Source organism: Phaethon aethereus (assembly GCF_964289735.1).
Source record: "Phaethon aethereus genome assembly, chromosome: 6".
Classification (NCBI taxonomy): domain Eukaryota; kingdom Metazoa; phylum Chordata; class Aves; order Phaethontiformes; family Phaethontidae; genus Phaethon; species Phaethon aethereus.
The window spans coordinates 2,906,026-2,919,266 of NC_138580.1; positions in this window are offsets into that span (position 1 = coordinate 2,906,026).

Sequence of the window (13,241 nt, forward strand, 5' to 3'; positions counted from 1 at the left end):
CAGGTGATGGCACAGCTCTCATTTATAAGAGCATAAACAGTGAAGAACTCTAGTCTCCTTCCGCTAACAGTGACCTGGCTGGAAGAAAAGCTCTCAAAATAATCCGGAGGGTCAAAGGGATCTCCTGAGGGAGAGGGCCCCTTTTCTGTGGCTGCCATCTTGGCTGCAGGCTCGTTGCCCTTTCTTGCTAATTGCTGTGTCATTCAACAAGCGATGCTCGGGTTCATAAACCCCCAGGAAAGCGCGGCTGTAACTTCAGACAGCTCTGGGTACCTGATCCGGAAAGGTGAGGCCACAGGACTCGAGCTGCTTTGACGGCCACATACATAAAACTGGGCCTGTGAGCTTGTCTACTCCAAAAGCTTCTGCCCGGTCCAGCTAAACGAATTGCAGAAATCAGGATATGTAATGGGAAAACACAGGAGTTTGGAAGAAAGAACTTGGTGTACAGAGCCTGTGTTGATGCTGTTGCTCAAATAACTTGAAATAAGTGTAGAGTGGCAATGCAGTTTTTATAGTCGGAGAAATTTGTGTGATCCAAGATACCGGAGCACACTTGCTTTGCTCTTTTTTTTTTTTTCCCTTTTTTTCCCCCTTCCCCTCCACTGCACCCTCGGGCAGCAGCAGAGCAGCTCTCTGTGCGGTTTGCCTGCTGGACTGAAAGAAATGTGAAAGCTGCTGATTCAAAACATGTATGGAATATATTTTTTTTATGGGTATATGATCTAAAACGTCTCATATAGATAAGGAGGTTATAGTTATTGTGTTACGAGATGCACAGCATATAGGTTTCTGGAATCATGTACTTTAGAAACTAGGTGATTTATTAACTGCAGTGTTGCCACTTAAAAGCTGCCCATGCGATCATGTATATAAAATTAATTCCTTCCCTTGCTCTTGAGCTAATACTTAGTGGACGCTGATAACAAGCCTCGCATTTGATAGCAAATGAATGTCAGAGATGCCCTGTTAGTGTCGCAGCGGGGATGTAGAAAGCTGCTGGAGAAGGAGAGCAGACCCTATATGTGAATTAACTGGTGAGTGGATAATTGAGGGCTGAAATACCTCACTTGATTCCATGCATGGGATGTTTCACTTCGATGTTTCAGCATATTCATTATTCTAGCAAACTGGGACAATTTCACACAAAATTCTCAAACATTTCTGGATTTTTTCACATTTTTTTTACAGAAAGCCAAAAAGCCATACACAATTACTGATGTTCTCCCTGAATAGCTGTTTTTACCCCATATGCGTCAATATTTTTTTTTTTAACTTGAGCCGTCCCTGTGCACATAAGAGTCGTGGTGAGGAAAACACTGTTGTTTAAGCTTCCCTTTTAAACAGCAGAATTTAATGCTGGTTTTTAGGACCAACTAGGAAATCCATAGAGAGAACCCAGAACTTGAAAAGTTGCATTTTCATAGCTTGCGTCTCCGCACGCTCCTGACATCAGCTCGTCTTGCTGAGTGATGCAGAGTGCAAGCGCTACCGGTACTCTTGACTTCGCTAACCCCGTTGAAGCGGAGGTACCCTCCTGTTGTTGCAGACCTTTTGATTAGTTACTGACTCAGGCTGGCACCAGGACTGTAACGCAAAATAATGCAGCAGTGAATTGTTTCCTAAGGAAGACAAGGCAGAATGCATGAGTGCTGGTGCTCCGGGACTGGCATTGTTTTGGTTTTTGGTGTCAGTGGTTCGTTGTATGTCCTTGTTCTAATCGGATGCGATGTCACTGGGTTTTTTAGCTTGAAAAAACATGAGAACGGGAAGGGGCTGCTTATAGCTAGGTGTGCTGTGAAAGGGAACACGACGGTTGGTCCAAGAAAGTATCATCTATGCCATTGGTATGTCAGGAGCGAGCACTAAGGTTGGTCAAAATTTCCAGCAGAGGAAACTAATTACAGATAAGATATAGAGTAAAATTCCTGCGGTTTAGTTTAAGTGACTACCTTCCCTCTTCAAGCATAACTTCAGCAGGGCTAACTCGTTTTAATTGCAGTTAAGAGTCATGAAGTACTGGAGTTCTGACCCTACTATTAAAACTGTTGGCCAAAGAGCTTCCATCAGCCATCAAGAGCTCGGCTGCACCTAACACCCATTGCTGCCACTGATACAACCTGGGCTTTTTTCTTTTTTTAAACTTTTGGGGGCCGGTGGCCAGCTGTTCTAAATTATTTCATTCAAGCCAGCAGTCCTGCTCTAATTTCCACCAAATAAAGGTACAGCTTGCCGTACTTCAATGCATCGGGGAAGGTTAAACGTTGCCATGTGTGCGTGCTTTCTGCTCGCTCTTCGAGCAGGTCAGTTGGAGCCTTTCGTGCCCTTCAGTTTTCGTGCAGCCTGGCACTTGCACGGGGCAACTTTTCCTTCAGTGTGGAAGTTGTCCAGGAGCTTACATGCCCGTATGCACACACAGCCCCGAGGCTGGCAGCAGCTGCTTGGTGACAACAATAACAGCTTGTATCAGCTGCAAGAATAAGTTATGTGTTGGCTTTTTCGTAGGATCCTGCTCCATCATAATTCTCTTTGTTTCCGGGGGAATAACGGCATCTGAGAGCCGCCTTTGTCAGGAGCCGGTCCTGGCTGGGGGACGCGTGCCGCGTGGGCGACACACCGCTGAGGTCTGCTTTAGAGGTGCAAAGTGTATTTGTGCCGTGCGAGGGTTTTCTGTGCCCTCTTAATACGCAGGGTCTAACCTTTCGGGTACGTGCACCAACACGCGCCTCGGTGACTTGGACCGAACCGTTTGCTCACGGTCACATCCTAAACATTACAGTCGAACACCAAAAACTCTTAAAATAACAAATTCTAGCAGCAGCACAGAAAAGCTGGATTTGCTGCAAGATGCCAAACAAACCCCGTTCTCTCGTTGAACAGGAGCCCCCCTCCCTCCCGCTTTTCAGCAGGCGGGTGGTTGGGGCTGGAGGCCCTGCGGCCAGTTGCCCCCAGCCTTGCCCTGCTGGTCCTCCTCAGTGGGGCCTCTTTCGCTGAGCTGCCGCACTAATCCTGCCTCTTCTGAGAGGGTGCGGTCGGTGCTGTGTCGCCTCGGCGTGGGTAAGTTGTGTCTGTGAGATGCTCTTGGCCTTTTGGTTCCGGATACTGGGAAAATAATTTAAATTGCTGTAGGAGTCCTCGGGTCTCAAGGCAGTGAAGGCCCCGTAAATGTCCTGGAGGTCTTGGAGGGGCTTTGTCTGGGGCAGGGGGAGGACGGGGCTCAGGCCCCGAGCCGCGGTCCCCGCGAGGAGACCCTGGCGCGGCCTTTGCGGGGAAGCTGATGGTGGCAGCAGGAGAAAAAGCCTGAAGATACTCCGTGAACTCAAGTCTTGCTACAACGCTTGGGTGGTTTTGTACCAGCTGGGGTTTCCCGAGGGCTGACTCTGCGGCAGAGGCCACACGGCTGCCGCTCGGCCCCAGAGCCGCCAGCTGATACCCCGTGGTGGTGTCTGAGCTCGAGAAGACCTCAAGCTGAAATGTCTTGCACCAAGTAATTTACTGATTTGAATAGGATGTAAACGCTGAAGGGGAGCTGATGAGCTCAAGAAAAACGTGGTTATTTACTTATTTTCCAGTACTGCTTTGTTTATACGCAGGAGTTAGATTTCTCTTTCTATTTTGTCCCGACATCTTTGCTCCCTCTAAGGGGAAGTGGTGTGTGGCAAGTGTGTTTTATAGTCCAGAAGTGCATAAAATTTCAGGAATATTGAAAAACAGAGGTTGGTGATGAATAGTAAAATGAGAAGTCCCAGAGGTGCAGGAGTAAGGTACGTGTGTGTAGAGGTGTGGAAAAGGAAATTGGAGTGTGAGGGGAGAGGGCGGGATTGTTGCTGATTTAGTACTCTGGAGTCAGAGAGAGAGATTAGAAAAATTCAGAATTTAGAGACGAGAGCATAGATGGTAACATCAGTTATTCTTACAGGCAGGAATCAGGGTGGGAATCAAGGGAAACCCAGATGTTTAACTCCATCCTGTTATTTATTAAAGTTGTCCAGAGCAACACATGACTTTCAGCTCGGGGTGCTTCCCTCCAAGCCGACATCCTCCTGGTTGTGCCCACAGAGTTTGGGGGACAGGACACCCCGTTCCTGCCCGTTCCCCTCCTGCTGCTCCCCTAATCCCCACCATCGGCACAAAACGTGACCACATCCTTCCTAAAACTGCTCAGCGGAGTACTTGTGCAGGCATGACTCTCTTCCAGCATCTTGTCCCTTCCCAAGGGGACCCGTCCCATTTAACGACCCAAATACTCCACACCAACGGGAAGGAACGTGGGGCTGGCCCACCGGCACGTGGGGTTCGATCTGTGCAGCCCCCCGAGCCACCGCTGTGCCAGCTAATCTCGTTAAAGACCTGAGAGCCACGCACCTCCAATTGCCTTTGCCAGTTTTCTTTTTTCTTTTTTTTTTTTTTTTTTTTTAGCAAAGACCTCAGTAATCACTACCTATATAATGAGTTGTTCTATTTGGAAAACTATATTAGGTATCTAAGTGCAGGGATCCTGGGCTGTGTGGACCGTAGCCTTTCCCTACGGACTGTGCACGTTGAGCAACGGTCTGTGACCAACTCCTCCGTGCGTATGTCCTGTCCTCTTTTTTCTGAAGAGACATATATATATATATGTTTGCATGGTATGTGCTGTATATAAATATGTATGTACTTGTAGGCAGATGGAGAGCAGCATGCCTGCCTGGCTCTTACACAACTGAGGTTTTACATGCATGCACAGTCTCAAGGCTGAAAAATCTGTCTTTGAACATAGGAATCCTTTATAAAGGAGGATTTTCACAAAGAAAACTAATAGATCAGGTTCACTGCTATGCCACACTAGCAATTTTAGAATAATTCCTCTCTCCACCAGCTTTTTCTTACTGTTCAGGTTTTCTGCTGGGTCTGACGCTGGAAAATGGCTGCAGACTCACTGAATATTTGGTGCTGGAAGGGGCCTCGGGCGGCTGTCAGGTCCACCCCCTGCTCCCCGTGGGTCCAGCTAGGACATCTGGGAGTTTGAAAAGACACTGAAATGTCAATGAGCAAAATGTCAATAAAATGAACCCCTTCCATCCCTGCTCCTGCCCAACCACTGAAAAAAAGTGGTTCTGAAAACTTCTTGAAAGTATCTCAAAGAAAATTTAACTGAAAAAGCATTTATTATTCCCAAAATTCTGGTGTAATGAATGAGGTTTTCTGCTACACACTAGGGTTGTTTTTCCCTTGACAAGTTAAGGAAAGAAGCCATGGTCGTGCCTGGAGAAGAGCCACGGGCTAGCGGTGGAGCTTCGAGCCCAGCACCCAAACCCACAATCCACCTAAAACCCAAGACTAAAGTACTAGTTGCAAACTAACTGTGGCTTTTATCTTTCATTGGGCTGCTGTGGTGCCTTTAAAATAGTAGCCCTTCACCTTGGCAATGGCAATTCTTGCTTTAATTTTTTTTTTTCAGTAAGGCTCAGGCTGCTATTTCAGGAGCTGCACAAACACAAATGTCTCGTCGGCGTGGAATCTGACGGGGGAACCTAACAGGATTATGAGACTGAAATTTCATGCAGCTGGGTGTTATGCTTCACTGAGAAAGTAATCTCTGCTGCTAAAACTGCAGCGTCTGGCAGGTTGGAAAAGCTTTAAGAAAAGCAAATGTAGTCTGAGGGCTGGACTTTGGGGAGGGGTTTGTGTCCAGAAGAGACACAGTGATATCCCATACAGACTAAGTGATGACTGGTAGAAAATGTTGGGAAATGAACTTGTTGGAATATATTTTCCCTGGAGAAAACTCGAAATTTTGGTTAGTGGGATGTTTTCAGGTGACAACCCGTCATTTTGGCTGTGAAAAAGCCATGTACGGGTGCACGTGTTGCACCCTACCTGTGCTTAGGTTGAGGAGACATCAGTTGGGTGTGAACAGTAAGAAATAGCCGTCGCAGGTGGTCAGCTACGGGGTCAGTAAAATCACCCTCGCTTTCTTCTGTTCCCCGTGACACTCGCCACGGGCTCTAAGTGCAGCTCTTTTATTTGGCTGTCCAGGTACAGCACCGCACAGCAGGAGAATTATTTACATTTTTACAGGAAACACCTGAAAAAGTTACCCCTTCAAAATAGTTGCCTGCTTAAAATATTCTCCTTCCAGCACCCGGCAGCAGAAAGGACTTGGCTGGTGGCCCCTTGCCATGGTCCCAAATCAACACTTTTTGGGTAGGAGGGTGGGTTAGTAATTCCTAACACATGTGGACTGACAAGTTGAGGTTTAAACCTGTCTTTAGTAGATCTTACTAGAAACAGCTGTAGCACAGCTGAAAGCTATTTAAATTTTACATTGGAGAGTAGCGAAGTGTTTACAAAAATCAGTAAAGCTGGCTCTTTCAGGATGCTTTTCTCAGCATAAAAACCTCTGGGAGGTTTCTTTGTTTTTTCCAGTATCATCAGCCCTATGTTGGGCTTGTTTGCCTTTATTGTGGGTAGGCTTCATCATGTTGAAGATATTCTGCTTTTTTTTAGTCTAAGACTTGTAAGGTTGAGCTCTGTGTGATGAAATGTGTAAATGTTTACGAGTCTAAAGCCAGATGAAATCTTAAAAAAGGGATAAGAAGCTTTAAACCCCATAAATTCATGTAAGTTAAAATAGATATATTTAAAGTGCTTTCAAATATTTAATGTCAGTGCTAAAGGAATGAAGTTATTAGATCAGCCTGGGCTATGGGTGGCTGATGCTTGGGTAAGGAGGAATCTAAGTGGACTTTGGGATTAATGTCAAGGGGAATGCCACTCGGAGACGAGCAAAGGGTCATTGGTACAAGAACTGATCAAATGATCTAATGAGGTTGGCATTCTAAAGTGTATATGGGCAAGATGCAACAAAAATTGGAAGCCCATTTTGACATGCATCTGGGATTGTAATGCCGTGGGGTATACAAGGACTTTAATTCAGAGAGTTGGTTCCCATCTTGTTTTAATTCTGACTTGATGCTACTTCGGGCATTGCCATTTCCAAGGTTTGCATCTTCAGATCATGAGAGTTAACTCAATGCTTGCCATCGATTCCATAATATACCTATTTTAAGTACTTTTTTTACATATTTTAAGTACATTGTTGGTCTCTTCTCCCAAGTAACCAGCGATAGGACGAGAGGAAATGGCTGCAAGTTGCGCCAGGGGAGGTTTAGATTGGATATTAGGAAAAATGTCTTTACAGAGAGAGTGGTCAAGCATTGGCACAGGCTGCCCAGGGAGGTGGTGGAGTCACCATCACTGGAGGTGTTCAAAAAACGTGTGGAGGTGGCACTTTGGGACATGGTTTAGTGGGCATGGGGGTGTTGGGTTGATGTATGGACTTGATGATCTTGGAGGTCTTTTCCAACCTTAACGATTCTGTGATTCTGTGATTTTCCATTTCCTTTTCCACTAGCTACGAATAGGTCTGGTGATACCATTTGCCAGAATCAGAGTTCAACTGGTTGGTATTTTCTCGGTGGAAGGAGCAAGTCGTGATGCAGCCTTGAGCGGGAATATTTGGGAACCTCCAGGCATTAGTGAGACATTTGGGGCATAGAATCATAGGCTGCTTGCGCCTGTTTAAGTGGGGGATATGCTCTCAGAGCTTTGCCCTGCCAGCTAGTCCAAACTGGGTTTTGTGGGGCTCTGCTGGATTTTGGCTGGCAATGGAGAAGAGGTTCTCAGGTCTCAAAAAAGCGTTAGGAATTACAGCGACTGCAATCAGGAGGTTCAGCATTGCTTTGGCTGCCTTGGTGCTGGGTGGGTTGCTGAAAGCTGTACTGGGCTGCTTGATGAGTTGCTCAAGAAAGCGGGTGAAGGCTGCACCTCGCATTGTTTAAGGGGAAGAAAACAGCTACGCAATCAAGTTGCGTTGTCTTCATTGACAATGAATTCAGCTGCTTTGCAGAAATGAAAGGAAAGCGTTTGTTAACTGACATCTGCCGTCAGCTCACTGCGCTGTAATGCCAAAAATCAGCAATTCAAGCAACGAGCTAGAGAAGTGCTGCAAGGCTGTGTGCCCCGAGGGTTACCTTGTCCCTGAGCAGGGACTGGTGTTTCCAGGGGCACCTCTTGAATGGGATCACAAAGTCTCCTCCCTCAAGGCCTGTTTGTAAGCCAAAGGTGTCCTAAACCCTGAACCTACAAGAGAGAAGCTTATTTTAGGACCAAGGGGGAGTTCAGGAGCTGTAAGTCAATGTACTGTAGTTTTGTGTAATTGCAAATTGTAAATTGTAAATTGCATTTATTCAACTGTAAATTGCATTTATTCAACTTAAAGCTGTGGGAATTGGGGCAGCGCAGAAACGCTGTGGGCAGCCTCCAGCTGCCCCTGCCCGTGTCCAGCCGCTGCCAGGCGAAGCCGCCGGTGCTGGCAGCAAATCCTGTGCCTGGGACCGGCCCCTACCGCACCAGGGGCTCCCGGAGAGCCTTTTGGGTGCCCTTTCATGTGAAGTGCTGCTGTGGGCTTGGCCAACACCATTATTCTCCACCTGAAAAAGGCAATAGCATCCTACTGAGACGTTCACACAACTATTTTGCAAACTGTTAATGAACCTCACGTTTAAGGTACCATCAGTTTTTTTCGTTACTAAGAGAGAATTACTTGTCTCTTAATTAATACTCTCTAAAATAACTTTCTTTACTTATGAGGAGCGGCTGAGGGAACTAGGGTTGTTCAGTCTGGAGAAGAGGAGGCTGAGGGGAGCCCTCATCGCTCTCTACAGCTGCCTGAAAGGGGGTTGTGGTGAGATGGGTGTTGGTCTCTTCTCCCAAGTAACCAGCGACAGGACGAGAGGAAATGGCCTCAAGTTGCACCAGGGGAGGTTTAGATTGGATATTAGCAAAAATTCCTTCACCGAGAGAGTGGTCAAGCATTGGCACAGGCTGCCCAGGGTGGTGGTGGAGTCACCATCACTGGAGTTGTTCAAAAAACGTGTGGAGGTGGCACTTCAGGACATGGTTTAGGGGACATGGTGGCGCTGGATTAATGGTTGGACTTGATGATCTTGGAGGTCTTTTCCAACCTTAGTGATTCTGTGATTCTATGAGAACCATTGACATCTTGACACTCACCTCCCTCAAAGGCTCCTCTTGCTGCTTTAGGCACGTAGCAGTAATCACACAGCGTACTCTTCAGTCAATACTGTTTTCCTGTTGTTACATCCTTGCAAACATTGATTTATTATTTTTTGCCTTTGTTGTATCTTCACCTTCTGGGGCCAGGGGAGCTGCGGCTTAGCCTTTCCCACTGCTGAAGTGGTCGCTGAGCTGGAACAGCCATTATCAGAACTCAAGAAAAAACAAGTAAATTCACTTCTATATACCTAGCATGAGGCAAAAAAAGATGATTGTCAGAATACCCCATAATACAGCTATAGTAATTTATATCTTTAACATGCATCTCTCTATGACTTTTTTTTTTTTAAAACTTTGGGTTATACTTTCTTCACATGACTCATAAATAACTTTGTCCGAATCCTTTCATTAGGTAAATGAAGTTGTTTACATCCAAGTAAGTGTTGGTTTCAGGAGTGGAAATTAGAAATAACTGCATGAAAGCCTCCATAATGCTCTGGGACTAAATTACTGTGGCAGCACAATTATGGAAAAGTGTAAAGCTTTCCCAGAGCAGGTGAGGGAAAGGAAGATCTGGGGGTCACAAACTAAACAGGAACCTCCTCAGATTTATTTTAACTTGTTTTACATTGGACATTTAAATAAAACGATTTGCAACAAATAACCGTGGGAGCTTAATAAGAGGAAACCATGAGGAAGCTTCCTTAGCTATGGGGGCAGTTAAAACAAAATGCTCAAAATACAGAAATACAGCTCTCCTCTCTCTTTTTTAGCTTTTTTTTTTTTTTTTTTTTCCTAATAGGATGTCAGAGAAAGGAAAAGAGGAGAGGGGAGCAGACGGCAGGGTGGCAGTGCACCGAAAAGCGGGGACAGCGATGGAAATCGTACGTTGTTAGCAGACACCTCACACATCATCTGAATATTTAAAACATTTATTTATACAAATGTACAGCATTTACAAGAGTTAAAAAATTAGATATTTAAACGGAATATCACTTATATAGAGCCTAAAAATAAATATGGTGCAGCTCGGCATTTATGTGCTTTAAAAAACCCCAACAGCTCGGCGGGCTGGTGCAGGCGGATCCCGTGCGGGTTCCCTGCTTGCTCTCGCCCGCCTTCGCTGCCTCTTTTAAGTTCCATGTCCATAATCCCGGTTCCGCAGCCGGAGAGCGACAGCGGCTCAGCTGACCGGGGCGCAGGTCCCTCCTGAGGGGCACAACCGCAGCAGGAACGGGGACTTGCTCCGTCCGCAGCGGGGGCACGGCCAGAGCAAAGCCGGTGACGTGCGTCAGACGGCGTGGGTGCTTTCCAGGGCAGGGGTCTTGGCGTAGCCGTGTGGCCGGCGATCGGATACCCTAGCTGGGGGGTGGTGTTCGTATCCAAGCTACTTCTTTTCATAGGCACGTCCGTCGTGTGCCTGAGCAGACTTAATTTAACCACCCACCTTAGCGTACAATGAATCAGCCCCTGAAATGCCACTTCTTCCTCCGCTGACTCCAAAGAGGTGTAATTAACTGGCTTAGCTTATTGCAACGTCGATAACTAAATTCAGTGGCATCCCAGTCCTCGTGGGTAGAGAGACCAAAAAGGTGCCTGCTCTGCCTGAGGTCCACCTGGATACAGCGTGAAGGTCCGGGCTGTCCGTGCACACAAGGAGCCAGCTAGCACCGGAGCCCATGTCACCTTGCTGCAGGTACCACACCTTCCACGTGGTGGAAGGGGTCCTAAAGCGGTCCAGCATCTCCTTGTGAAGAAATGTGGCCATTCCTGCAGCTCAGACCACACGCTTACACGTCTAGCTCAGAGTTACCATATCACGGGTTAGGCTCGGTGAGTTTGGTTAAATAACAACGAAACTGCAAAACGTGGGAAATGGAGACGACATACAGAGAAGCCAGAAGACACCGGCAGAAACCTGACTGTAAGCAGTTGACCAAGGCAGCCAGGAGGTAACATCTGCTTCTTCCTGCTGGTTAGGTATCTTAAATGCGTGTGTTTGTTTAGCAAGGCCCAAAATAAAAATATAAATCCTTAAAACACCCAGCGGAGCTGCCACCGCCAGCATGTGAGCCCTGAGACGGTGGGGAGCTCCCCAAGAGGCTCTACTGCTGGCCAGATGCAAGAGGCCCTAGCCTCGAGCCCACCGTGGTTGAACAGGTGAGCAAGACGTTCACAGGTAATCCCAGACGTCCCATGTTCCTGCGTCGCGCTGGCTTTCCACCAGGCCTTCTCAAAGCCCATGTCCTGGAGCCGGCCGGGCTCCCACCCTTGGCCGGTGTTTAACGCCTGCCTCAGAAGAATAGCTGAACCCCTGTGCAAGGTCCTTCCAGACTTAAACTCCTCTGTTTTGCAGGATAATAATAATAAATAAATACTTAAATGACCATCGGAGAAGTCGTAACCCCCTCCACGTCATTCTCCCCCAACCCGTACCTTGCACAGCTCCGCTCGAGGGAGTTTGCCGAGGAGGGGGACAGGCTTTAGAAAGACTGCAAGGTCGATTTTCTTTCTTTTTGGGGTCCGATAGAGATAGGTCTAACTTGCATAAAATAACAGATTGCAACTACCCTCTTAATACTAGTGATCTGTGAGCAAGTCACAGGAGAATGGAAAGGACAGCAAAATGCAAGGTTTGTCTGTGAGTGAGGTCAGTCAGCCTCTCCTCAGAAACGTTAGTTTTATATAAAAAGTTAAGAGGAAAGAAACAGCGTGTTTGAAGTTCAGTTTTCACAAGGAAGATTATATACATTTTAAAAAAAAACGTCGCTTGGCAAAACACACCACGGTGTCTGGCGTACTTTCCTCCCCCAGAGAAATAGTCTGAAACTAAATTGGGAGCGAGCGCTGCTCTCGGTTCTCCTTCTCCCTCGCCTCCGGTGGAAGGCCCTGGAGCGCAAGCAGAGCTCACTCTTCGGGGGCCACAAAACTCAAGACAGCACCTTGCGTGCTCACATCTGCAGTTTTCCTGCTATTAATGGTATCCAAGACAGATGCTGCAAGATGGGGGCTTGCTGGTGCCCTCCAGGAGCCCTTTCAAAGCACCGTAGGTGTTTACGAAGCGTTCGGATTCCATTATTGGCTTCCTTCATCTGCCTTTCACTGTGTAACTCCCCAAAAAAGCACTTCAGAGCATAAGCGTGCTGTAACGTGATAAAGCACAAGTAACCTTGGAGCACGAGTAGCCAAAAATCAGCTCATAAAAGAACAAATTATGACTACAACAGTTTTTGTTGTTTGTTTTTTTGTTGGTTTCGGTTGAAGTTTGGTTTAACTCTAAAGCAAGTCCCTGGACATCCTGCTGATATTACTGACCTTGCAGAACAAAGCTGATTCTTTTTCAAGAGTGATACAAAACATTTTTTATATATATATTATGATAATTTATAAATTACAGGCTTACCCACTTGCAAAACAACCATTTTGCCCGGCAATACCAGTATTAAGAATCTTTTAAACACTTTAGATCCTACTCAACATACAAAAATAAATATTGCATACAGGATTTCTGAGCAAAACAAGCAACATGGGTCACCAAAGCATAGCTGTAGCCCACACCCCATAGCAGGAGTGCATTAAATAACAGAAGCTATTCAGGACCAACTCTGTCTCTCACGCCGTGGGACTGGGTGCCGAGATGGGAAAACATATAAAGCCCCGAAAGAGCAGGAACCGGTCGGCTCGGCGGGCACCAGCGTCTCAACCTGGGCACCCACCGGCTCTCCCTACGCCTTCCTCCTCGCGGCCGGGGGCCCGGGGCTGCACGCTCACCTCCCCTCCAGTCACGCTTCAGGAGCAGAGTTTTTAGAGTTTCTCCGGTTTGATTTATAAACCAAAGCGATTTTCTGCACATCCCAGCGCGCGCTGCGACGGGGGTGGATCTTGGTGCTGCTGGGGGACAACCTTGGAGGCAGCATCTGTGCGCGACGCTGGCCTGGTCCAAGCTGTGACCTCATCCCTTCCAGCTACTGCGGCCTTGCTACGAGCTCCTGGCCTTTTCGAGGGGAGCAGGAGATGCGGAGAGACTGCAAAAACACACTGGCTATATATTATTACCCGTATGTTCTCAAAAAACAGGTTGACAACACACCAGAGTTAGTGCTGCGACGAATTATAACGAAAAATTTCAAATGTGTGAGCGATGATAATAGCAGCTGGCAATGATACGGTACTTTGAAATA